Below are 27,285 nucleotides of genomic sequence, written 5' to 3'. Positions count from 1 at the left end.
ACGCATACATAAATAGCGCATTATACAAAGAATATCAGAAAAACCAGTCGCGAGATGATAAACGTGTTTGTTCCTGAGACCGGCTGTTAAAATGGGCTTAGAAGAATCGTCCCCTTCGGTTGTTTATAAAAGACTAAAATACAAAGGTTTGCAGTAAAGTGCACGGGGAGCTGAGTCTCGCGCTGGGCACCGTGAGGCTCCCCTCCTCCCACCCCCGGGCTCGGCCCTCCCCCCGCCCTCCCCCGGTAATGCGCTCCCCCGCCCCTCCAGGCGGAGGCTATTAAAAGCTGCTGACGTCAAAAGGGACGGCCATCTTTGATGAGGGCAGAGCTCACGTTGCACTGAAGACGAAACCTCAGGGAGGTCAGGCGCTGTCTCTCCTTCTCTCGCAGCCCGGTGGCTCCTCCACACTTGCAACCTGCTGGGTCCGGGAGAACACCACCCTCGGGAGAAGCCAAGGTAAGGAAGGAGCCCGATCCCCAGGTCGCAGATCTGGCTGGATGGCTGCAGACCCACAGGGATCTTGGTAGCTGGGCAGACCAAGTGAACTTGGGCAAATACAAGTAATTTGTGCACCTAGGGTGCGGTATTCCGTGTGTGCGCGTCTGGCTAGACCTCCTGCCTGGGGCTTTTTTAAAAGTGTTTTCTAGGTGAGCTGCTTGGGGAAGAGGTGAATGGAGACGCTGCTGATGGAGCAATTCGGAGGAAGCGCAAGGATACGTACTCAATAATATAACTTACTCTTTTGAAACAGCAGTGAGGGTCCTCTCTTCCATTTTGCGATGCAGTTTTCAGAGATGTTCCGACTGTTGGGGTTTTTCTTTTTCTTTTTCTGTAGACCAAAATAAACAAACCCGGGTGTTCTGACCCTATTATTATGACTGTTGAGGTTAGGGCCCTATAACCTAGGGAAGAATTGTGGGGGAAAGGCAGGGTGTGGACGCTGAGGAGGCGAAAGGAGAAAGGGGAGTTCCCGCCCCGGGCAAGCTGAGCCGCAGCCGCGGTGGCAGCAGCCTTCATGCCCTGCGAACTTGATTTATGCCGCCTGCTCCTTGTCAACTGCGGGCTGGCAGGAGGCGGGCGGGTCGTGCTGGGTGGGAGGGTTCTGCGGAGAGCTGTCGGGGCGGGGGGTAGGTCAGGGGTGGGCTGCCCCGGGACTGCAGACGACATCACTCAGTACCCTGGACAGCAATACCAAGGGACAGCGCTGGGTCCCTCGACCTTTCAGCACCGCGGACAGCGATCCGGCCCCAGTGCCGCATCTGCGGCAGAGATGCCTGGCCAGGCATGGCTAGATGTTCCAGGGCTGCAGGCCAAATTGCCTCTCTCAGACTTGGGTCCTACAGAGACGCCCTAATAAAGCAGACATAGGTAAAAATAAAGAAATAAAGAATAAAATAAATCCTGCTCACAGGTACTCCTTTGCAGGCAATTACCTGCTCTCTCATCCTCTCAGCTCCTGCATAGCTTCAAAAATAAATAAATAAATAAATAAACAAACAAACAAATAAATAAATAAATAATATCCACTTGTGGAAATTTTATGTGTGGCCCTGTTTACCTTTTTTGGGGGGGAAAAAAAAAACCTTCAATTATCCTGCAGTTAAATATCAAGGTTTTCATTTGTTTTTGTTTTAACACAGAGTAGATCTATCTATAGATTTTGGTAGGCATAAAGGAGATATACAGGAAGATGCAAATAGGATTTGCTTATAGGAGAGCTGTATCTCCATACGTATTTTTATTTGATAAAAATATATGGGTAGTTTAAGCAGAATCAACTTTAAGAATAAATCCTTCATCCTTTTCCTTCTCCCTCATGCTTATATGTAGGCATGAACCCAATCACATAACCAAAAAAATACATCCCTGAGAAATATTGCAGGTCTTAGAGGATATATATTTAACCTCTTTGGCCATTGTTTCAGAGTGAGTGGAAGGATTTCTTATGGACATTGGTTATCTCAGGAGATAGTTTCTGATTTCGACAGAAAACTAAGACTGGTTTTCCTTGGAGAATCCAACTGTGTCCTTCACAGTAATGTGAATGGACCATGGTGTTAGACTGAAATTGTACTCTGACCTACAGATCTACTGCAGTTTCTGTTATAGCACTGCAGAATTTTGCTGAGGCCGGTGATAAATACTTTAACCATTGTCTACTCTTGAGACTTGGAGACTCTTAGTGAACACAAATTATCACAGGGATATTTCCAGCTGTTTTATACAGTTAAAGTATGCATATAATGATCAGGAGCAAAATTGAGTAGTTAAATAACAGTAACAGTATATTATGTAAGGACATATACAACGCATTGAAGAAATGCCATTATGATCTCTTGAAAAGCTTCGAGGTTTTGGATTGTGTTTGGTTAGTTATAACTCCATTCATTTATATACTAAAACATGCTCAAATGCCCTGTCCACATAGAGAAGATACTTTCTCTTGGCTATTTACTTCCTAGTGTTTTATAATTATTTTTATGGGTAACCATATGCTTCCATGTAAGTATATATTGATTTGTGATTGTGTATGGCTGTGAAATTATTATTCAACAGTATATAACTACAGGAATCGTTTTATAACTCTTCAGTATGTAGATGAAATAAACAACTGTGCCTTAGTGATGGGAAGAGGGGAGAGAAAGAGGGTAGGAGTTATCAGAAAGCTTTGACTTTATGTTGCATGTCCAGACAGCTCTCTGCGTAGTTGCGTCAAATGAAGAAGCCTAGTGCTGCCGGAATTACGTGCTTGGACATTAGTAATTACTGCTGGGTTTGTTTGCTAGTGGAGGACTGGAGAGTGGGGGCAGGAGGGTGCGGAGGTAGAAGACTGCAATGAAGCTGGCAAAGGGCACAGATCTTGGAGGAAGTGGCAATGTGCACAATTATCGAGCTAGTTCTAGAATAGCTTACTGAGGAATTAAAGGAGAACATAACTGAAGCATGAATTTAACATTTACATTATTGATAAGCTTCAGGGGGAAAAATCAAGAGATTTCTTGTTTTAAATTTAAAACATTCAGAGGAATATACAGAGAAGAAGCAGGGGCAGATGGACATAGGGATGTGCCAGCAAACATTCACGCAGACCCTCTTAATGGTACCTGCTTTTTTGTTTATTGGCATTTTCTGCACTACCACCTTAGCATTCAGAATACAAAACAATCATCTCCTTAACCTCTCCATAATAAAATATCCCGAGAATTCACAATTTTATTTTTACTTTGTTAAACTTGCACAACCACACATGCACAAACACAATACAAACTGCCCCTTAATTAGCTTGTCTAAGGGCATTGCTAAGCTCTGAGAGTTAAGCCTGGAGTGATGGTTATCAATCAGAGGATTGATGTTTCTGACAGTAGAACCTCTTCCTGTAGCAACTGGCCTTCAACAGAACATTTAGGTTTTGATGATTAGTAGAAATGAGAGATAATTTGAGAAACAAGTTGAGAGAGGAGATGAAGGATAAAATAGATAAATCTGATTTTTAGATGATATACTACGAATGAACTATTTTTCCCACATCATGGAACTGCTTTACAATGCTCTAAAGATAAGAAAATTGGTGTTTACAGCCTCTATGCTAGATACGTTTCTGCAGTGTCATCCCTTGTCAGCAGGGACCAACCTGATAGGAAGCTATTGATCATTCAGTGAACACCAGATACATAAATGAACCCCCTGGAGGATATAAAGTCTCATGTTTATATGGACAGCTGACTACTATTATGTGAGAAAGGAGACAGGACTTAAGCTGGCTTTTGGAAACTAAAGAGAGGAGGGGGAGGTCTGCAAGGAAAAGTTACAGCATAGACAGAGCTAAAGTTAGGCAAGCCCCAGTTACGGTCAGCAAACCTTAAAAATGCCCATCCATTTGGGTGGAGTATGAAGCTTGTGTAGGGGAATATGCTGGAATGGAAAGTTCGAGCTTCTGTGGAAGGCCTTGAATGCCAAGCTCAGGATTTGGTGCTTTATCCTCTAAAGTTGATTTCTGAGCAGATGCTGATGTAGCAAAGTAATCAGCTCTTTTTTAATATCCAGGAGTTGTTACTGACAGAGTGGATTAAATTGGCATTCTTCCAGAAACAGAGGGAGGCAATTGGTATCATAAAGGATAATTAATTTTTAAAAAATAATCGGTCCTCATTTTGGCAACTTTTAGGATCCTTCTTCAGGATGCAGATATACTTATATGTCCTGCCCAGAAGTTAATTATAAATTTTAATTTTCCATTACTAACTAAAACAAATTATTCAAGATGAGCACCTACCAGAGAGATTGACAAGCAGGCCAGGAATCTAGTAATAAGGGGTACCCATAAGGAATCTATTTGAATAATTATGCATAACACTCTCTTGTACCTTCTGAGTATGCTACTGACTTGATGGATAAAATATATACCAGTTTCTCTGTGCATGTTTCAGGCATCATGATACATAGAAACAGCCCCAAGTGACTAAGTCAGGGGGGTAAAAATTAGATACTATAGTAAAATTTGGGAAGACAGAGGTGAAATGGGCCTTAATACTACAGTATTTCTTTTCCTATCATCCTTGCTGACATTGGCTGATTACCCTTTCTTAAGGGCTACCTTGAGGTCTGAATCATACTATTTCCCTTTTAATCTTTCACAGCGGAGCATCAGAATCCCAAATGCTGACTAAACTGCTGAGCCAAAATAGTCAATGACTTTGTGTAGAGGAAGAAATGGCGATTGCAGACATAAATCTTGTTCGTATTTCAATTCTGGTTCTGAAACGTCAAGGGACTACGCTCATCTGTTCTTTACCAAAATGCTTGCAGAAAAGACATTCTTAGGATAACGTTGTGATTTTCAAGTGACTCTCTGGGGGAAATCTGGAGATAGTGATGTTTGATACTTTAGAGGAGGTCACACTGGTGGTGTTATACTGAGTGCAGAGGGCTTTTCAAATCTCAGTTAAGAGGGAGGGAGGAGATGTGGCATAGAAATGAGGAGGAGAGTGGACAAAGAGATTTTTTTTTTTAATTTTCATTTTATTTATTTATTTATTTATTTATTTATTTATTTATTTATTTATTTAAATTAGTCCTGCAGGAGGAAAGAGATTTAAGAGAGACTTCCAGAGATCCCCAGCTCCACTCTAAACTCTTCAAAATTGGTTATTGCTGTAATGATTGTAGCTACTCAATTCTACATAATTTTTTCAAAGGGATCTCATAGCACTTTACCCAATATAAAAGACAAGTTTCTGATATGTAAATGAATGATGCCAACTATAGTTCTATATATAAAAGGCTAAGTGACCGACCATACATACATCTGACTGGCTGACTTACTGGCCAGTATATATGACTGGCAATTTAAAAATAAATGTTGACTCTCACACTTTTATTATAGAGAAAGGGTGAATAGTGATATTAAGATATTTTGTATTTTGATTTTATAACATTATATTATATATACTATTTTGACATGTAATTTTTTTTTGCAATAATGTAATTATCACACAAATCTTTATTCTAATTAATTTCCTTTCAATGTGCACAAATCCATGCACCAGGCTACTAGTATATAATATCAGATAACATTTAGTAAGCCATAAACCTGATTTAGAAAAACAGAGATATCCAAAGCAGTGACTAATCAAAGTTGGACTATGTGGAGAAGAGTCAGCCCTAATTCTGAAAGCTTTTATCTGTACTAGCTCACTAAATCTCTTAACAACCTTGTAGTCAGGGTATTATTATTATTTTTATTTTACAAATTGGGAAGAGGCAGAGAAAGGCTAAGCAGCATGCTTAACATCACAGAGCGGAGCCAGGATTTAGATGCAGCCACTCTGACAGAGACTAAGCTTTTAACTACATACCATGCTACCTCTTGTATCATTCACATTTTTCATATATTTTATTGATTTTTTACAAAGAGGAAGGAAGAGGGATAGAGAGCTAGAAACATCGATGAGAGAGAATCATTGACCAGCTGCCTCTTGCACACCCCCTACTGGGGATGTGTCCGCAACCACGGTACATGCCCTTGACCGGAATCGAACCTGGGACCTTTCAGTCCGCAGGCCGACGCTCTATCCATTGAGCTAAACCGGTTTCGGCTCATTCACATTTTTCAGATTGGTCAAAGGAGGCACAGAGAACAGGCATGACTTTTTGGCAGCATCTTTTCCCCTCAGTTGGGCAGCAGGGCGTGATGGCAAAGGATGCTGACCAGGAGACAGGAGACTGGTTCTAGTGCTGAACCAACTGCTTGTAATTTCCTGTTCGGGGATTACACCATCTTTACATAAGTCACTCAACCACTGTTGAACTAATTTTCTTCATCTGTGGAATAACAGAACTGAACTAATGGTTTCTAATATTCCTAGCATTCAGAAGTCAGTGAAATCAGTGCTAAAAACTGATAGGTTTAGGTCCTGTGCCCTGATGGTCTCATCTGGCACTGCCTTAGTACTGCTTTTAGAACTGACCAGACTCCCTCCCCCAACATAATATTAATTACATCCACAGCCTCTCTCTTACTCAAAGTCTCTCTCTCTCTCTCTCTCTCTCTCTCTCTCTCTCTCTCTCTCTCTCTCTCTCCTCTCTCTCCCTCTCTCTCTCTGGAGTCTTCTTTCTGGTGGAGCCTAAAAAGTCCTGTCTTTTCTCCCACATCTCTGCTCTGAGTCATCACTGCTTTAGGGATCTCCCATCCTTCTCAATCAGATTCATTGCTGTCTGGCACAGACTATTCTCTACAACTTGCCTAAACATTGTATCATTCTTTTTCAGCTAATTAACTTTTTAAAATTATTTTCTGTACCCCTTTTGATCATCTCCTATAGCCACTTTAAGTTTGAATTAAAGTAATTTAATTCTTCCTGTCACTTTAGAAAAGAGAAAACAGAAACTCTTATAGAATCTGTGAGCCCTTATGTCCTTAAAAAGTGATATTTCCATATGACCTGAATTACATGATATTAGTAGCCAGCTCAAAAACTAGTCAAGCCGAAACCGGTTTGGCTCAATGGATAGAGTGTCGGCTTGGGGACTGAAGGGACCCAGGTTCGATTCCGGTCAAGGGCATGTACCTTGGTTGCGGGCACATCCCCAGTAGGGGGTGTGCAAGAGGCAGCTGATTGATGACTCTCATCGATGTTTCTAGCTCTCTATCTCTCTCCCTTCCTCTCTGTACAAAATCAATAAAATATATTAAAAACAAAACAAAACAAAAAACTAGTCAAAACCGGTTTTGCTCAGTGGATAGAGTATTGGCCTGCAGACTCAAGGATCTTGGGTTCGATTCCGGTCAGGGGCATGTGCCTTGGTTGCAGGCACATCCCCTGTGGGGGGTGTGCAGGAGGTGGCTGATCGATATTTCTCTCCTCTCATGGATGTTTCTAGCTCTCTATATCTCTCCCTTCCTCTCTGTTAAAAAAAAAAAAAAAAAAAAAAAAAAAATCAATAAATGCCGAAACTGGTTTGGCTCAGTGGATAGAGCGTCGGTCTGTAGACTGAAGGGTCTCAGGTTGATTCCGGTCAAGGGCATGTACATTGGTTGCTGGCACATCCCCAGGAGAGGGTGTGTAAGAGGCAGCTAATTGATGTTTCTCTCTCATCGATGTTTCTAGCTCTCTATCCCTCTCCCTCTCTGTGAAAAATCAATAAAAAAATATTTTTTAAAATTAATAAAATATATATATATTTTAAAAGAAAACTAATCAAATCTAGTGGATGCAGGGGGGAGGAGGGAGTGGCAAAATAACATTTCAAAAGAGCTTTAAGCACAAAGGATGAGAAGAGGAGGACGTTTTAAAGGTCAGAGGCTAGCAACTGGCAGTATGATATTATTAGATTCATAATTCACATGTTTCCAAAAAGCCATGTTCTTGTTGCTACAACCTCATTTCTACTACAGATGTCAGCATCTTTTCCAGAGTAAAGCTTGATGTTACCAAAGGAGATCCTAGCTGATTTTCTTCCTGCTGACTCACAGAGGTTGGCGTCACTGGTGACTAACTGATAAGAACAAATCAGGGAGGGGAGAAAATCCTATTTAAAGGACTTTGCTGTAATGTTTCCTTTTAAATGATTAACAACCATTCAGAGAAACTCAAAGTGAATTCCCATGTCTGCACCAGATTGATGCTTAGTGACAGCTGCTCTAGGGTTTATTGATTGTTTTCTTTGGTCTGGAAAAAATACATTTGATCCTCTTAGGTAATAAAAGTTGAATTCTGATCCACTGAAGGGAAAACTACAACAATTCACTTATCTTTACTCCTGTGTTTGGGTTTTGTTGTTATTGAACTGATTTTGTTTCTATAGGAAGATGCCTAATTCTCGTATCTTAAATTGAGAGTTTGCACTTTTTGCTGACTCATCTCACCTTGTCCTCCAAGATGGCCCATTTTATATTTGAAGAATAAGCTTATTTTCCTGCTAAAATGGTAGATTCAATCAAATGACCATCTGGTCTCAGCCTCCCCATCACTTCCTATATCCAAATTAGTCATAGATTTTGAACTTGGGAGATGATTTTTTCATGCTTGTAGGCTTGAATTAGTGCTTCTGTCCTTTACTGATGACAGGATGTAAGAAAATGAGTCTCTTAAGTGCTCCCTGAGACCAGAGTCACCCTGCTTTCCGAACACATCAATCTCCAACTTCCCCCCCCCCAAAAAAATATTCAGTGCCTCTTTGCCTAGGAGATAAAAATAAACCTAGTTTATATGCTAAGTCAGTCCCATTTATCTTTTTTAAACTATATATATATGTTTAACAGTTCCTCTATAGACCCATTTATCCTTAAGAAAAAGCCATCACCAAGTGAACATTGAATTTTGCATTTCTTTTCCCCGGTTCTTCTCTTGAACCAAGTCAAAAACCACTGGTCAGTTATTCTGCACCTTACTTTCTTGGCTTAGAATGAAGATATTATTATAACCATAAGAAAGGAAGTAATTAACTTATTGAATGCCTATGGTATGCCCTACTACACCCTTCCCATGCATTATCTCATTTCATTTTTATGGCAACCTTCAAACAGTTTGGAATTCTTGTCTTTCCGACTACAAAATCCATGTTGCTCCCAACCACCCCATGAGCTTTTCAGTGAGGTGTGCACAATCCAATGAGATTTTCTAATAGAAAGCATATTCCTAGCATGTAGAACATGAGACAGAAAAATCCAAAGGACTCGGTCCTATGGGCTGAAAAGTCAGGTCAGATATGATAGTATGAATGACCAAGAGAAACTCAGTATCCAGACAAGCTATTGAGTCCTAGACTGAGAGTCAGATGGGTGAATACTTAGCTCATCTCTGCCACTTCAACTGTATGACTCTAACCTGAACCAAGCCTCAGTTTTCACATCTGTAAAAAAAAAAAAAAAAAAAAGTAGCTGTCATGCTTATGTCACATGGTTGTCATGAAACCTAAATGAGATATGCTAGTAAAGTATTGTTGCCTGCACCATTCTGGGAGAGAAGAAGGGACGGTTGCTTCTATGTTTTGTTATCTGCCATTTGCCATGCCAGGTTTCCAATGTTCTTCATTATAGGTTACATGAGGGCTCTATGCTTCATTTTTTTATGTTGACTTTGCTTTATGAAACAACAAGTCTTGGAATCACATTTTTTTTTTGTTTTTTTTAGCTTGAATAGCATGCATGATAAAATGGGAAAATGTGTTAATAGTCCCTGATTTTTCTATATGAGGAAGGGTTTTTAAAATGCCTTTGAATAGTATCTCTGGGAATGGCCTCATAGTTCTCAGAATAACATTTGGAGACCAAAGATATTTGGTTATGGTTCAGCTAAACACTGATCCCCTTTTGCTCAATGCCTTGGATTTTCAAGGCCCTCAAGGAGTTAAAAGGGATGATATGCAAAATTTCCTGCTATTCCTTAGCTTAAGAAAAATAAACTTGCCATAAGCTAGTTAGTGAAGCATTATTAAAGCTACATCTATCTGTTGGCTTCATTTTGTATTCAGCTTTGTGCTAAGGTTTGTGGGGGAGGGTTGGGTTCCTTATTAAATATTGTGTATGCACATGCGTGTTCTTGGACCTGCATACAAAATGCAGACAGAGAGGTGCAAACACAGACTTTCTCACAGTCAGCCTCCTACATGGATCATGTCATTCAGAGCCTTTAGTTTTATTTATAAACCAATAAAACCTGCATCTGCTAGTTATATGAACTAAAAACTGTATGCTCCTAAACTATAATATATTTACAGAAGGATTTACCTTCATAGTTGGAAAAGAATTCTGAAGCAACCCTTTTTGCAGCAATGACCTAAAATTCTGCTTTGGGGAAATTTCATGCAAATCCAGGCCTACAAGACAAGAGAGCACTTTTGAGCATCTACCATGTGCTAGTTATTATATTACTGTCTATTACTGTGGCTAGTGTTATATTTAATTTCTACAGCAACCTCCTAAGTGGTGACTGTTATTTTCCACACTTGACTAGAGAGGATACTACTTGGTAAAGGTTCTACCAAAGATTCCAAGGAGATAATCGCCACTGCTACTTCCTCCTTGAACCTACTGATACATAGACGGGGTAAGTGATTAAAAAATAAATAAAAATCTGGCTTTTTGTTAAAGCCTGATTGGGAAAAGAACGGTTAGGACAAGGAGCCAGAATCGGCCTACTCTTCCTACTCCTAGTCCTACTTCATATCTAAACATTGGGATTCACCGAAGGAGAAAGACAGGAGAGCTAGGACACCTTACGCCCTGCTTCCCTTCTCCACCATCCTTCCCGAGGTGCAGAACCTGTCTCCGGAGGTGTGTGGCTTGGAGGAGCAGTAAATGTTAGCTTGCTGTGGGCAGACAGATCCTAGAGAAAAAGCCAAGTGGAGGGCCGAGCTATGCTTGCGTGCTACCTATTTCCCATCTCACAGTGCACTTAAGTTGGGGGTGGGAGAGGCACATAAAGGAAGGGGATGGTGGGAGCTATCTTCCCAATATCGGTCTTCCCAAAGAGTGGGGTTCCCATCCTAAGGGAAAAGGTAGAAATTAATGAGTCTTTGAGAGGGATTAAATGGTTCCTTATCTTTCACACAGCTAATAAGAGAGAGAACTTGAGTTTGAATTTAAGATTCCAAGTGCAATGCTACTGACCCTCCAACAGTGTACTTTTGACATATGTGTACCCCTTCTATAATTTTTGTAACGCCGAGTACCCTCGTACTCATGAGAACATAGAATTAGGCACAGCTAAGCATGATGCAGTGCATATCCCCACCAAACTCCGGTGCAACGCGTACCCCCACCAAACTCTTCCCATACCCCTGGGGGTACGCGTACCACACTTTGGGAAACACTGATACACATTCTCAAACGGGGGCCTTTGGACCAGCAGCATCAGCATCACCCAAAAGTTTGTCAGAGAGACATTTCTCAGGCCCCACTCCATACAGTTGTTCTGTGTTTTCATCACCTCCAGGGGATTTTGGTGTCTGCTCAAGTTCGAGAACCAATGTCCTAGAGATTTTAGCAGTTTCTTCAAGTGTTCACATTGATCTTAAACTGGGTCTGATGAGGATGTTTGGTTTTCCACTGTTTTCTACCTTGCAAAGCTGTAACTAGGTGCTTGGAGAGAAAAAAGCTGTCCTGGGCCACTGCATAGACTTAGTAATAAAGATGCTATTGTTTATCCAAATGAATTTGAAGGATGAGGAAGGTGAGAGTCTAGTGAATAAGGATGGGGTCTTGGGAGGGGATCAAAGGACTCCTTTGTTATGCCTTTTCCCCCTGCAACAATAAATATGGCTCCCAGAATTCCCCACCCCAAAAACGTACCAAATATTAAAATCTCACCAGAGGGTACAGTAGCTCCTTCCTTCCGTCTAAAGTCCCAGCTTGCAGCCTCTGAAGGATACCCACTGTGCAAAGGATAAAGCAGCTCCCATTTCTTCTCCTCTGGGCCCCTCAATAAACTGCCTTCGTGGCAAGGAAGCGGCCTGGCCCTTTTCCATTCATCTCTGCATTTTCTTGTTTCTGCCCTGGATCAGAGCTCCAACTGACCTTGGGAAAAGGATCTCCATAGCTCACATCACCCTCCTTTTCTGCCCTCCTCTCATATAGAACCATAGATTTGGGTTGCTCTAACAGACCTTATTAATGGAATTTTTTTTTAAATGACAAATAGCCCTAGCTGGTTGGCTCAGTGGATAGAGTGTTGGCCAGTGGACTGAAGGTCCCAGGTTCGATTCTGGTCAAGGGCACACACAAGCTCTATTCCCAGCCTTAGTTGAAGCTTGTGTGGGAGGCAACCAATCGATGTGTCTCTTCCACTCCCTTCCACTTTCTTTATAAATAAATGAATAAATGACAGATAACTAGACACAAAGATAAATTACTTGCTAAACTTGCAAGATGAGCATTGCAGCCAGGGCTGCTGACTCACAGTTCAGTGCTCTTCCCACTGCCCTGTGCTGCCTTGCCACTTCTGCCTCCACCTCTTCCAAATTTTCTCTCCAGCACAGTGCCACACTCCAAACAGGAAACCTCTCAGGCTGTTGTTATCAGAGACTTTTGGCCTCAAATGGTGACATGGGGTATGAACATTCCTATAATTCTGTACTGCCAGGCAGCGCTTCCTGAAAAAGTTAGTTATGTTGCTTATATCTATTTAAATTTTGTGCATGATAGAAATAAAAATATAAATTGTTCAGGCAAAACTGGACATTGATTAGCTCGAAAAAATCTGAATAAATATTGAATATCAAACCACTGGAAGGATAAAGAGGTAGCTAGAATTCAGAAATAACTTAATGTTTAAATATTGATGATGCTTTCTCTCTGCACCTGTCCCTTTTTCTTTCATTACACAAACTTCACTTCTTTAGCTAAAAAGCCAGTTACTCCCTCCACACACCAGAAACATGAACACCCAATATGTTCTTCCAATACATCCACTAGGGAAAAAGGACTGCCATTTGTTGTCTATATCCCACACTCAATATATCAGAGAAAGGCTCTTATTGGTCCAGCTGGGTTTGCTGCCCAGTTTACACCAATCAATTGTGGGCATGGTATGTCATGGAAGAGTATATTTACATACTGTAACCACACAATTCAAATGGGGGAAGAATCAGTTTCAAGGTAGATGTAGTAAGTCATCCTTCCTTCTCTGCTTCAGAAGCTTGGGGTGGTTAACCAACCATAGGTGAAATACTTGCTTCTTTAGAAGAAGAAACTAACTTGACCAAAAGAACATAGAATAACTTAATTGAAGTGAAGGATGGCTCTTTCACATCTTTCTGGGCTCAGACTTTCCTGATTTTGTAGGATGTTCTCTCCTCATTATAATTCATTAATTCATCAAATATGTTTTTTCCTCTACTATATGTTAGGCACTGTCCTAAGCAATGGGAATAAGCAGAGAACAAAGCTGATCAAGGTCTGCTGTCACAAAGCTTACATTTTAGTTGAGAATGACAGATATTACTATAAATAAAACAATATAGAACAGAGGGGATAAGTAATGACCTCAAGAGTAGAATGCTGATTTAGAGAGGGTTATGGGAGAAGGTCTTTCTGAGACATGGCATTTAAGCAGAGACCAAATCACCTGAAGGCCCAGTGATTTAAAAAAAAAAATATTTTATTGATTTTTTACAGAGAGGAAGGGAGAGGGATAGTTAGAAATATCAATGAGAGAGAAACATAGATCAGCTGCCTCCTGCACACCAGGGATGTGCCCACAACCAAGGTACATGCCCTTGACCAGAATCAAACCTGGGACCTTTCAGTCCGCAGGCTGACGTTCTATCCACTGAGCCAAACCTGTTTCCGCAGCCCAGTGATTTTGATTTCCCACTCACTCTACACCTTTATTAGAACCTTGGCACTTGATTCTATCATGTATCAGCAATAAAAATAAATTGGACCTTGGTCTAAATAATACAGATATGCTTTCCCATTATCTTCTCATTTTTCTCTCAGATTTCAAAACCTGGAGCACTTATAGCTTCAGGGTACAGTAAGAGAAAGTGACTCTATGAAATCCAAACAGCCCACAGTGGCAGAAATGGAGCATTTTGGACCTCTAGTCCAACTTTTTCCTCTTTTGGCTCACTTTGCCTCTTAACATGACCTTGCTATATGCACGGATATCCTGATGAGCTGGGCACTTATGGCCTCTGCTAGGCTGATGAACTAAAAAATGAGAGCCAAACCAAGGATATTGATACAGGATCGTTAACTAAGTGGTGAAGTTCCCTTGAAGCCTATAACTCATCCTTCTAGTTCCTACTGTAGCTATTAGTACTGTATCTGTGTCCATGTGGGCTTCATTAGGACATACTGGTATGTGGCCCAGTGGAGGGGCAGGGGATATGAGTGAACCTAGTAAGTCCTAGTGTACTAGCCAACCATAATATTGAATTTGCTACAAATTTCCTTGGACACAATAAGGGGCGGGAAAAGGAGTGAAGTAAGGAGGGGGAATAAAAGGAGAGCCTCCTGCCTCTGCCTTCATTGACTGGAGTTCCTCTTTCCATCAATCACCAAAAAAGACCCAGTAGAAAGCCAAGTCATTTTTGATCTAATGAAGAGGTAAAAATGAAGGGTTGGCATCTGATTGAATGACAAAATTCAAGAAGGCACACAGACCCTGAAAGAGGAAGTAGGCACAAAGAAGCTGTTAGGCTACAAGATATTTTTTCTAGACGACAAAAGTCAAGTTCAAGACCATGTTCTCATTCCACTTGCTCTAATCCCTTCTTTCTCTAGCATTCCAGGAGTCTGATTTTTCTTTCTTTTGTTTGTGCTATTTAAGCTTCTTTTTAACTTTGGTTTCTTAAATTAGAAATAAGTCTCACATGAGTGTCTCCTTTATGGTTTGTTTGTTGTTGTTTTTTCTCCTAGATCTACTTGCAGCCCTGGCCAAATAGATCAGAGTTGGCCTCTGGGTGGAACAGGCAAGGACCCTTTGATAATTATTGAGGTGCTTCTTTTGGATGCAACAAGCTGGTAACTTAAAAAAAAAAAAAAAGTCTTATATACAGAGACTGAATTTTTATCAGGCCACTTACCAAACCATCAGATACAACCAGGATCAGATACAACTAGAAGTTTGCTGGGTGATTTTGCCACAACATTTTCCTACAGTTGTCTTCATAAGTTTTGTTAGTATTTTTAGAGACAGAATTGGGCAAATAGGCACTAAAATAAATCAACCAGGTTTTACATTTTTAAAAATCTGAATATAGTTAGCTTTTTGATTTTTCCAACGGACCCTACTGGCAATTTGGTAAAGCCTGTAGATCCCTTTTCAGAGTGATATCTTTAATGTATAAAGTAAAATACATAATTTGTTATACAACAAAAAATTGCATCCAGATTTCCTAGCTATTACCCTAAAATTTGGCTTGAATAGCAACCATCCAATTTCTTATTGCTACTGGTTCTATGAATTAAGTAGGTGGTACTCAGTCCGTTGATAGGTTGGCTGGGGTATTCTTGGTCGATGAATGGTGATTGGTGCTGGCTTTCGACTAGGGTGATAGAGGAGATTAGACTGTAAGAGAGGGTACTCTCCAATGTGTAAGCACTTTCAAGTCTATGTCAGATTTGCTATTGTCTCATTGGCCAAAGTAGGTCACATGGCCAAGCATATAGTCAGTGTGGGAGGGGCTACCCAAGATTATGAATACTGAGAGAGGAATTATTAGAGCCATTTTTACACATACACACAGAAAAAGGAAAAAAATAAAAGAAATCTACCACAACCCCCACCAATCTTTGGAGCTTAAGTCAGAGAAAACCCTTCACATAGCACAGGCTGGGGACAAGGTTCTGGTTGTCCATCCTGGTGCAACATAACTTCCACTAAATTCCACAACCCCAGGGACGTAGGATGTGTTTTCATTACCTTACTACCACAGGTCTTCAATTTCTTTTCTAGCCAAACTTGGAGACTTAGGGTCTAAGTTTAAGGTATCCTTGGGTCAAGAGGAACATCTCTCTGCATTTTTCCAGGCTAAGCAATCACAGACCTAGATGTCTGGTAAATTCAGGGGACAAAGAGAATTTTTTTTCTTTGAATATTGAAAGTGAATAAGCGTTTCTAGATTCAAACTGGGGGGAAAAAAACCATCAGCTTTTTACTGCTTTGTGATGATGTTTCTTTATATGAAATTTTACTTGGTCTTGTCTTAGTGAAGGCAACTTTATTTGAATTTTTTTCTCTCTGTCCTTGCAGAAGTGCCCACTGTTTAAGCAAACCCTGCTTTGTCCTCTAGTTGCAAGAGCTCCCCATAATGGCAAAAACAATTCTCTGCCAGCTCTCTGCCCAGTGAGCACTTTGGAAATGGGAGCTCAAGGGAGGAGGCAGTGGAAAAAACCCTGAAGGCTTTCAACTGTGCTGCTGGGTATGGATAACAAGCCAGGCATCTGTACTGGGGCCTCGAGGCAGGCCCCACCAGAGCCTTCATTTTAGCTCCTCTACAGATTAGCAGGGGATGTCTGACTCACCACACTGTCTAACTAGGCATTTCCAACCAACATTCTGAGTCCTGGCTGTATATTTTCTCAACTCCCTTTAGATATCAGTGAGCAGACCCCTTAAGGTCAGATACTGCACCAGCTTCAGTTTACTGAGCTCCCAAAGCAAATGAAATTAAAGGCTTCTAAATTACCCTTTAGTTGGTCCTTCTGGAAGCAGACCTGAGAGAAGGATGAATGCATTTGTTTTATTTGAGAGATGATCCAAGGAAGCTCTGGTAGGTAAGCAGGGAAACTATAGGGGATAGGAAGGAAGCCAATACAGGAGGCATTCACATTCGTGAGCAGGTTACCACCTGCTGAGGCTTACCCTTGAATTGCCCCATCCCAAGGGCAGAGAATCAGGGCTGTTTATGCACCAACTTCCATCCTTCAGTGGCTAAGAGGTGTAAGCCCTGTGTAAGGCCAGGCCTACTCCCAAGATTGGAGAAATCCCTCAGGCAGTGAGTGGTAGGTGCTTGCAGTAGAGGCCCTCAGAATATGCAGGAATGGTGAGTGTCAAAGAGATGTAGGTAGAGCTTCAAGAATGGCTGCTACAATTTTGCAATCCGTCATCTCCAGACACCCAAGCATCACAACAGCTGTCTCCGGCTTTGGTGCATTCATATATGTCAGCATATGTTCCAACACATGTTCACTGGGCTCCTACTGGGTACCATTTATTCAGCCCTTAGCAGACCCCTTAAGCTAAGGTTTTGGAGTATATCATCTCATTTGACTCCCATGACAATCTGCAACATAGTTTTATTTTGCAGCTGAGAAAACTAAGATGGAGGTTAAGTAAATTACCTTAAGTCTCTCAGCTTGGAAAGGGCAGAGCTGAGATTCTCATTCAGACCAAGTACTGTGCCCTGTAATCACCACCCCAATCAGGTGGAGAGTCTATTCTGCTGATTTGAGAGAAAGCCCAACCATGCCCAGCTCCTGCCCCACCATTTCTCCAGAATCCTCCTCCTCTTTGTCTCTCTGGTCCCTGTGTCTATGGTTCTCAAATTGGATCCAGGAAATTAACTTCTGTCCCTTTGGTGTCTGGACACTCTCTCAGCGTCCTCTAGGACACTATACCTGGGCGTTCCGACCACTTTCTCCAAGCTCATTGCATCTTTGAATCTCTGAGTCTTTAAACATCCTCCAACTCATGCCCACCCATGAGCTGTGCTCCTCCCGCCAGCAGCTGTCAGCTGCTTTGGCAGGTCCTGCCTCCTCTGGTATCTTCCTGAAGGAATCAGAGAAACTATCTCTTGTGGCATCTTGTGACATTAGGGCTGATTTCACCTGTGAGTTCAAAGCAAATGGAATCCAATGATTCGTTTTTAAGCATCAGAACAAAATGGAAGGCCCAATTTGCTGCTGTGAATATTTTTAAAATAAAGTGGCACATGGTAAGGACCAGGAGAAGGAATAATTAGTTCCAGAGGAGTGGGAGGGAGGCGGCAGCTCTCACGGTCTGAGATGGTACCGCAGCAGTAAACACAGAACTTCAGCTGCCAGGTGGCAAAACCATATATATCAAAGGGAGGGGGTGGGGCGCAAAGCAGTGCTGCACAGCTCCACTTTAGAGATGATAGATCTGGCTTCATGAGCATCATAGTATCATTTTGAACAGCAATATCAATAGCGCATCAATGTCGCCTCTGGTGCTCTGAAGCCAATATCGGTGAGCGGCCAATTCTCTCCAGCTCTCCCAGGATGAAACAGAAAATAAAGCAGTAATTGAAGGAACTAAAAGAATGGGGCTGAAGTCTTCGATGGAAATGCCCTGGTAAAAATCAGGGAGAGCAGGTTTCATACCATGGGTCCAAAGACCTGTGGACAAAATCCACATTGTTCCAATGGAGACGGGAGAGTAGGGGCCACTCTTCCAGACCTCGGTGTTTTTTTATTTTGTTTTGTTTTTAACATTTTTCTAATAATATATTTTATTGAGTTTTTACAGAGAGGAAGAGAGAGGGATAGAAAGCTAGAAACATCAATGAGAGAGAAACATCTTGCACACCCCCTACTGGGGATGTGTCCACAACCAAGGTACATGCCCTTGACCGGAATTGAACCTGGGACCTTTCAGTCTGCAGGCCACTGAGCCAAACCAGTTTCAGCCAGACCTAGTTTTGAATTCCATCTTAGATCCCAACTCTAGGTGCTTTGATCTACTCAGCCATCTCTGTGCCCTCATGTGTGAGGCTACAGCCTGGAATCGTGGAATGTTGAGCTGCAAGGAAAGTTGGGAAGCCTCCACCTCAAAGCTCTCACTCACAAGCAGAGACACTGCTGTCACCTTGTTAAATTCGCGCTTGTTGGGTAGAGCCCCCATGCTACCTCACAATGCCCATGAGCCTTCCTGAAGTGGAGGAGCAGAGGGAGACAAGGCAGGTAGAAGCCCTCTGATTTCAGAGAGACAGCACCGGGTACCCACAGGGGCCATTCTGGAACCCAGGTGTATTCCCTCTCGATTGCTATGCAACAGTATTACTGCAAACCTAGTAACTGAAAGCAACACACATTTATTGTCTCACAGTTTCCATTGGTCATGCGTCTGGGCACAGCCTGGCAGGGCTCTCTCTGCTCAGGGGCACACAGGCTGCACTCCGGGGGTCAGCAGGGCTGCTTTCTCATCTGGAGCCTGAGGTTCACTTCCAAGTTCATTCAGGTTGTTGGCAGAGTTCAGTTCCTCGCATGGAAGGACTGAGGTAGACTCTCAGCCATGGACCCCTTCAGGTCCTTGTCAAATGCCCCACTTATTTTTGTTAGAAGGGCCAGGTCCCTCCTGATTAGGCCAGGCCCACCCCGGGGAATCTCCCTTTTGATTATCTCAAAATCAACTAATTAAAGACCTTAATTACACATGCAGAATCCCATAATCTTTTCTCATAACATAACCTCATCACATCCTGTCACATTCATAGGTGTCACCCACACTCCAGGGGAGGAGATTACACACAGAGCTTGGGGACCTTAAGAGCTGTCTTAGAATTCTGACCCTCACACTGGAGAAAGCCTAGTTCTGCCTCCTTCAGCTATCTGGGTGTCCCTACCCTAGAGGGCACCTGGATCCACGTCCCACAGTCAGAGGCCTCCCTAATGATCATTTCTCAGTGGCCAGGCCTCCTTCCAAAATGGGTAATTTTGATGTTTGCAGACCTGCCCGCCAGCCTGAGTTGGTGCCCGCAGGCATTTTTCTAGCCTGATTGCCTCAATCCACAATCATTGTCCCAGAAGAGCCAAGGCCAGCAGAGCCCTGGAAGAGCAGGCAGGGGCCTCTGAGAGCATTCAGCTTCCAGTGTTTGCAGTTAGTATCCCAGGGAGTGAGGTGAGTGACCTCATCACTGCACGGAGTCAGCCATCACTATGTGTAGCCAGCAATCACTGCGGACTCTGGGGGGTCCCTGACATGAGCTACAAAAACACTGCTGTGGAGTAGCTGCTGGGGGTAATGGGGATGCCCTAAGGCTCCCTGAGGTTTCACGGAGCCCAACAAAAGAGCTGGGGCTGCCCACCCAGCTCAAGGGAGACCAGTGTGGACTGCGGGACTCTCAGCATACTGAGCCCTGCCAAAGCTGGGCTGCCTTGAGCCAAAAAAGAGCAGGAAAGGCCTTGGCCCAAAAGACAGGGATTGGGACAGACCTCAAGGGAGCAGGCTGGCAGGGTGGGGGCGTAGGGAGAGCGACCAGGGGGCAAGGGTGGAGTCTTTGTTCTGTGCATCACAGGCAGGCTGGCAATGCCTCCTGGCTCAGAAGGCATCAACAATGCGGATCCTCCTCATTCAGCGGAGGAGCCTGTAGCAGACATCGATTCTCCCTCCCTCCTCTGTCATTCACCATGTACTAACTGAGCATCTATTCCATGCTTAGTGCTGCTCTAGTCACTGCGCTAACAGGGGTGAACTTGTCAGGCAAGAACTCTTTTTGTGGAAATAACATTTTAGTGGGAGGAGACAGATATCGAATGAACCAAAAGACAGACAAGGATAATATTAGATGGGGATGAGGCTAAGAGGGAGATTAAAATAAGGTGAGGTGTTAATGGGAGACGAGATCAAAGAAGGCATCTCGGAGATGACAGGTAAGCTACTGAAGAGAAGGCACCAAGGGAGCGAAGTTGGTGTGTTTGCAGAACGCTGTGGGCCCATGCTCTTGGAGGGAAGCGGGCAGGAGAAAGGTGCTGTGAAATGAGGCCAGAAAGTTAGGGAGAACCAGACCAGCATGGCCTGGAGAGGCTGGCATTTGTTTAAAAAGCACTGCAAGAGGGTGTTTCTTGTTTTGTTTTAAATATGTTTCTACTGATTTCAGAGAAGGAAGTTGAGGGAGAGAGAGGTAGAAACATCAATGATGAGAGAGAATCATTGATCACCTGTCTCCTGCACATCCCACACTGGGGATCGAGCCTGCAACCTGGGCATGTGCCCTGACAGACTGGGAATCAAATTGTGACCTCCTGGTTTATAAGTCAACACTCAACCACGGAGCCATGCTGGCCAGGCTGGGAGGAGGGGGTTGATATGATCTTTTAAGAAGGGGGTTGATATGATCTACTTTTATCATTTCACAAGGTCACTCTGGATTGTGGTGGAGCAAGAGTGAAAACAGGGAGCCCAGGAGGAGAAATCGCAGCCTCTGAGTTTAGCTATGAATGAATAAATGTAGACCAAGGGAGATGGGAGACTTACTTCGGGGCTCCCAGCTAGTAAGGGGTGGCCAGCAGGGGAGCAGCATCAGGCGGGGTCATCAGAGAATCCTAAGCTGACTTAAGTCACAGTCCCTGGTTATAGTGAGATTTGTGTGCAAGTGATTCCCTGAGGAAGAATTCCCAGGTCAGCCAATAAAAATGTGACCAAAGCAGGATGGGGCAGGGAAAATCCCAGCAAGGAAGTGATCTCTGTTGGGGACCAGCCTCAGCCTGATCCCAGGAGGGGCTCCAAAGTATAAATTGGATCACAGTTCATCCTGCCTTGAGACAAGGAGGTAGCCCTGTATCAGTCCGTCATTGGCCAGCCTGGGGTGCACGGGCATGTAAACTCCCAGGCATCTCAGAGGAAGTGGGCCCTACCAACCAAGGGCAGGTCTCCAGAAAAGTCACAGCTATACACTGAGCCATAGCAAGCCCAGCGTCTTGGGAACTGGTGCACCTGCTGGCACAGTGTAACGGGTCTGGGCAGTGCACCTCCAGCATCCTTTATATAGTAGCCACGACCTTCCTGAGTGAGGAAAGGGGGATGATTAGACTATGCAATGCCCTGTTGCAAGAAAACATTGGATCCAAAAATTAAAAAAAAAATTAAATGAGCTAACATGGGAGGTCTGTTACAGGAGGAACTTCATTGCCCACCGGTTCCCTTCAGAACACCTTTAAATAGTCAGCTCCCACTATGCACTGAAAATAGGAATTGATTTATGGGTGTTCCATTCACCCAGTTTCTCAGGAACACATTCATTGCATGCCGGAAGGTGTCAGCACCCAAGCTCTGCACGCTGAATGAAACAGCAGAAAGAGGAGTTTATTTCAAGGTATTCAGCCTGCAAGTTGGGAAGCTCTAGGCTATGGGAGCAACGAGTTCAGAGTTGCTTACAATCGAAGGGATTTTTCATTTGGGTTTTTCATCTGATTGGTTGCCAAGTGGTTTTCTTCCCTGTTTGGATCAGAGTAGCTGAGTGAGGGGAAGCCGGGGAGTTCAGAGATGGAGAGAACAGATGTGGAGTTTGGGGACTGGCTGGTGTGTCCCTCTTCTGAATTCTGAGAAGAGCTGTACCTTAGGTTAAGTTTCCTTTATGTACCTGTGTTGACCATCCCCTTTGTGACTCCGGTTTAGTTTGGTTCCATAAAGGTTACATCTGGATATCTATTTAGCCAACATAAAAGGGGTTAGGATTAGGCCCACCTAACCAATGCTTTAGAGTGTCCCACCAAAGAGATCTGATTCTGATTCGAGTAAATGTGGCCTATTCGCAGGGAGAGCTGGCCCAGGAAGAACCCCAGGCAGACCACCTGAAGGCAGTGGCCCCTGGTGCCCTTCTCAGCTGTGTAGCTCTTAAGATTTGTCAGTACATCAGAGTCCCCTAGAATCTTAAAAAATTCCAAAGCCTAGGCCATATCTTAAGCCAGTCAAATCACTATTTTTTAAAATATATTTTTTATTGATTTCAGAGAGGAAGGGAGATTAAGCCCACAACCCAGACATGTGCTCTGACCAGGAATTGAACTGTGACTTCCTAGTGTACAGGTCAATGCTCAACCACGGAGCCACACCAGCCAGACCCTAGATCCATATTCTTGCACCTGAACTCAACTACAAAATTCTTGGTGACAGGAGTGTTATATTATCCCTCTTTTACATATACACACACTGACAATTCCCACACGGTAGGTGTTCAGTACATGTTTTTAAATGAACTTATAATTAAACAGACTTATGATAATGTGCTGCAACTTATTACATATTTGAAATTGCATCCAAATCTGAGAGTTCAAGAGCATCTGTAAGTCATCAGTTATGTCCTTTCCTTTTCTTCATCTCGTCCCCATAGAAGAGCATATTTCTGCTTCCAAACTTGAGGAGGAATAAGGGTGTGTTAATTCACATCACGATTGAAATTTTAAACATACTATTACCGACACCTGCGAGCTCAAAGCTTCAGCCCAGGGAACGAGTGTCCTTGAGCATTGATGTGGTTAGTGATGCTCATTGGAATTTATCATACACTTGAATATATTGACCCCACTTCTGTCTGAAGCTTGCTGGGAAAACTCAGAATTCCAACAGTTTCATTGAGTATGTGGTTCGGAGTCGATTCTGACCCATTCTATTTCAGAGTGCCATAATGCATTTCCTGGTTTAGAGCAAATAAAAAGATAATGGGCATGTGTGTTCTTTGCACATCTGTACATGATGTGGGGATAGGGATAGAACATGGAAGTAAAAGATAAAAAGGGCCGACCTATTTATTGGGAGGGAAGAAGACAAAATTGCACTTGTAAGATTCTTCTTAGCAATGAAGATTGAATAAGGGCACAAAATATTGCTGTTTGGCTAAAACATCTTCTACAGAAGAAAGAAAGAGGCAAGCCACCATGACAATGGCAGGTGAGGGTGGTGACTTTGCCACCCACCATATGCAGACTCTCCATCAATACCCCAGCCATCCTGCAGCCACAGAACCTGAGTGAAAACTGCATGCTTTCTGGGAAAACTCACTTGCCAGACAATCCTCTAACCTTCCTACCCAATTGCCACTTTTAAGCTATAAATAATTTTATGATCCCCTTGAAATCAAGAAAGTGTCCCTTTAAGTGGAAAGATAGGAACAGAAGAGGAGAAAACATAAACACCTATCACTAATATTGATTCTCCGGGAGTGTTCATAACCCCCAGGGGCAGCATCCTTGCTAGAGCTCACCTGGTCAGTTAAGCAGTATTTATTGAGCACCCACCATGTCCCAGGAAATGTCCTGACACTTGATTGAGTTCTAACTTAAAGGTTAATGGGCGGAACTCAGGACTCAGATCTAGGGGGGAGCTATTCAACCTTCCTTTTCCGAAGTTTTTTTCATGTATAAAACAGGGGTAATGATAATAAGATTGTTGTGTATTAGCCATGGTGCTAATTCATCTCATTTAAACCCATGTATCCCACACTCTAGAAAAGACTAGGTAATTTTTCAATGGCTAAGGTTAGGGTCTTTCTTACTCCCTAGAGTTCCAGAGAACGCCTTAGGTTTGCATCTGGGCTCTCATTAATGGATGGCCATTAGCAGAGTGGACAGTAGTATCATCAATAATCACTTGGTCAGATCAGTCAGTCCAGCCCTACATCAATTTCTTTCAGGATCTTTGAGTGAAATGGATGACAACACTTATTTACCAACTACATTCTTCCTGTTCCAGCCCACATCTTAAGCATTCCCATTCAGACCAAGATAGACATTAAACTGGAACTAAATTTCAGCTTCAACAGAGAAACAGATGAAGAACAGAATTGCTGGTTGTTCTGGAGATGCTATATAAAACGTTTATATTAAGTCAGGCTTTTCTTCCCCTCTGGGTCTATCTTCTTTTATTAAAGGACGGGAAGGCAGCACCTTTCATTACGGACGTGCCTTCCAAGCATGCTTTGCTTCTGCTCTACTTGCTGCCTGCTGCTTACTGATACTGATAGTCCATCTGTCTGTAAAATGCTTAACATAAAAGAGTGAAAAGAAATGTCACTGCTGGATGTGGAGAAAAGAACAGGATAATGGCACTACAGCACTCCTAAAGTATACCCAGTATACCCAGTATATCAGTTAGCTTTTGCTGGGTAACAAATAACCCCCATTAATAACTTCAAATAACATTCATTTATTTAGCTCTTGAGTCTACGAATCAGCAATTTGGGCTGAGCTTAGCTGGGCAGGTTTTCCAGTCTTGGTTGAGTTTGCTCTGTGGTCAGATGGTGGGTTAGCTGGGAGCTAGTTGGTCTAGAGTGGCCTTAACTAAGATGACTCATTTCTGTTCTACATTGTCTATCTCAGGATCAATGAGGCTAGCCTGGGTTTGTTCACCTAGTGGTTGCATGGATTCAAGGAGGGATGGAGAACACTTCCATTCAGGCAATCATCCTGAGCCTATGCCCATGGGTAATGAGGCCCATGGGCTTGATTGCATGGAAATGAGCAAACACACATGCATATACAGAAGCCAATAAAAGGTATGCTTAACTCTAAGTAAGGATAAGGGCATGGAGGCAGGGATACCCATAAGGATCCATAAAATATTCCATAGCCAACCCCAGTACCTCATTAACAGTTAATATTTTCTTTTTTTCAATGCAAATAATTTGAGAGTGTTTCTTTTGATCATTAAAACAATTTATGATAATTTCCACAAAAAAAGTGTGTAAATTATAAAAAAGAAAAAATAATCAATCCTGATCTCATGGTCCAGAGTCAATAATTATAGATACTTATTATACATACTAGAGGCTAGATGCATGAAAATTCGTGCACTCAGGGGGAGGGGATCTCTCAGGTGGGCCTGCCCCCTCTCACAGTCCAGAATCCCTCAGGGGATGTCTTACTGCAGGCTTAGGCCCACTCCTAAGCCACAGTCTGGCCACCCCCTGTGGCAGATGACTGGGCCAATCAGGGGAAGGTGCCGCCGCTGCTGCTGCTGCCAGCCACCACAGCTGCCTGTCCTTGACCCTCACAGCTGCTGAAACTTTGTCTGGAAGGACATCAGGAAGGACGTTCGGCTGTCTGGTCTGATTAGCATATTATGCTTTTATTATTATAGGTGGTATAACATTGGCTTTGTTTCTATCTATTTTTAAATAACCAGTAACATCATCTGAGGAGCCCTACATGTCAGGCCTTCTGCTAACTGTTTTACATGTATTAACCTATCTAACCCTTACAACAACAATCATTTTTGAGACAAGGAAAACGAGGTGCAGAGAGGGTGAACATCATACCCGAGGTCACATAGCAGGTAAGTAGTGGAGCCAGCATTTGAAGCAGTGCAAACTTATTCCTCAAATGGATCTTGACCATGAGAACCAACTGTCGGTCCTCATATTCTGTGTTACTCAAACTTAGTGTTTGTCAGAATGTCCCGGAGGGTTTATTCAAACACAGATTGCTAAACCTCACCTCCAAATAGTATGATCCAGTCGGTCTGGGGTGAGGCCTGAGAATTTGCATTTATAACAGACTTCCAGGTGATGCTGATGCTGCTCGTTTGTGAACCACACTGAATAGCTGTGTTTATAGCAGCATTAGGTATGCACTGTTAATTCTGCTTCACAGATGAAAGGACAGAGGTTCAGGGAAGTTCAATGAGTAGGCCATGACACACTGCTGGCCAGTTTTGTATTATACCCCTTTCCAGTTTTCTCTCATGGAAAACAATGTGCACAGGCAATTTTCACCTCATTTTGTAGCCCATGCTTTTCTTCTGATGTGGCTCTGGTGCTTAAGAAGATAGTTCAGAACTTAAATGCACCCTCTCTGAGAGTTGGGCATTCCTGTGAGATGCTGAAATGGCAGTCATTAACCCCTCACTCACTCATTCATTCATTTACTTCCTTGGGGAGCGGCTTTCACTGGGAAGCTCTGGGATGGGCAGTGTTATAAGCCCTGCACCCAGAAGCTTCTATATACTGATATATAAGTGATGGTCCTCATCAAAAAAAGATCTGAAAGAAAAAATACACCAAGATTTTGCCTTTTGAAGCTACAGAAAGGAACCTGCTTTAAAGGACTCTATGCTATTTTAAACAGCAAAGAGCCTTCTAATATTTCTCTGGGTTTCATACAAGGAAAAGGTAAACCTCCTTGTAATCAGCAAGGCTTCATGATGTTCTGACCAGATGCAGTGTAGCTGTTGTAGCTATGTAGGATTAGCTCATAGCTTTCTGGATGTCTGTCATCATTGCTCTAATTGTGGTCCAGGGAGCAATAGAATCACTTGATAGAAATTCTGATTCTTAAGCCCCACTCCAAACCTAGAATCTCTAAGGTTGGAGCCCAAGAATCTGTGTTTTTAACAAATTCTCCTGGTGATTTTTCTGGGGCTAAACTTTTAGAAGCCTGTCCTACTGAGAACTCTGTGGAGATAATTACTGTTCCTTAAAGGAGGACAGCTGGCCCTCTGGAAAGTTTTAAATCTGAATGTTCTCAAACTACTGATCACCAGAATCATGTGGAAAGCCTGTTACAAAGTAAATTCCTGGGCCACACCCTCAGAGCCTCCAGTTCAGCAGATCTAGGGTGGGACTCATGAATTTGCATGTCTAACAAGTTTTCTGTGGAAG

The 27,285-nt window shown here is 42.8% G+C and overlaps 1 protein-coding gene across 4 annotated transcripts in view; it reads left to right on the top strand.

Moving 5' to 3' along the window:
• The first annotated feature begins 301 nt into the window (after window positions 1–301).
• The window catches only part of SNAP25 (synaptosome associated protein 25), a 76,047-nt gene continuing 49,063 nt past the window's right edge, over window positions 302–27,285 (top strand). Inside the window, exon 1 of one of the 4 annotated variants that reach the window (XM_084886793.1) lies at window positions 302–459. The gene's annotated coding sequence lies outside the window, so the exon portion shown is untranslated. Of the gene's footprint in view, window positions 460–10,420; window positions 10,551–27,285 lie in introns of those variants that run through there. The other 3 variants (XM_084886791.1, XM_084886792.1, XM_084886794.1) reach the window with 3 other exon arrangements.

The sequence above is a fragment of the Pipistrellus hanaki genome, assembly GCF_964339955.1.
Source record: "Pipistrellus hanaki genome assembly, chromosome: 6".
In the NCBI taxonomy this organism is placed as follows: Eukaryota; Metazoa; Chordata; class Mammalia; order Chiroptera; family Vespertilionidae; genus Pipistrellus; species Pipistrellus hanaki.
Note: the sequence above shows the minus strand (reverse complement) of the source record. Positions and strands in the feature narration are given on the sequence as shown.